Below are 808 nucleotides of genomic sequence, written 5' to 3'. Positions count from 1 at the left end.
TCCATCCATCCATCCATCCATCCATCCATCCATCCATCCTTCCATCCATCCATCCATCCATCCATCCATCCATCCATCCATCCATCCATCCATCCATCCATAATCACATGAATTACAAGTTGAGTTCCAAACATAGATGAAGCAGTACTATTAGATGCTGACGCGATTTCATAACCTAATCCATCTATTCATCCTGCGCTCAAGGACAGCAAAGCTTCACCCTGAAACTCTTCGCCTGAATCATTTTATCAACTTGTACCTACATTTAATTTACATTTTTTTGTGTTTCTGCTGTTTATTGCATCCTTGCTGTCTCTGCTCTCTGTCTGAGGATTAGCCATCGTTCCAGGCATAAAACAAAAGCCCTCTGAATTAATTACTTTGAAACCAGCTTTAACTTGTTATTTCAATGAAAAAGACTGTGTTGATGAGTTCAAAGTAGCAAAACTGCAGAGCACCCCAATTAGATCTTAATTCTTTAGCAGAGCTTTTTAGCTATAAACAAGTCATGTGATTACAGCTGTGCACATAGAATAGATTTTACTAAGGTATTAATGTGCTGCTGCTGAAGGACAGATAACTTTGGCCGCAAAGGTTTGCCATCCAAAATTGAGCCATTATGAGACCTAAAATAGAAAAATGTTGATAAATAACAAGATAATGCTCCAGTGTGGTGAGATAAACCAGCAGATATGAGTTGATCAATACAATATTGAGCTTTAAATTGTCTTACTGCTGAAATGTTCTGTATTAACAGACTTGCTTTGCCTTAGAGAATAAATTTAAGCAGTTATGCTCCACATTTAGA

The sequence above is a fragment of the Cyprinodon variegatus genome, unplaced genomic scaffold (genome assembly GCF_000732505.1).
Source record: "Cyprinodon variegatus isolate N-32 unplaced genomic scaffold, C_variegatus-1.0 Scaffold57, whole genome shotgun sequence".
Taxonomy (NCBI): Eukaryota; Metazoa; Chordata; class Actinopteri; order Cyprinodontiformes; family Cyprinodontidae; genus Cyprinodon; species Cyprinodon variegatus.
This window is presented reverse-complemented; position numbering follows the sequence as displayed.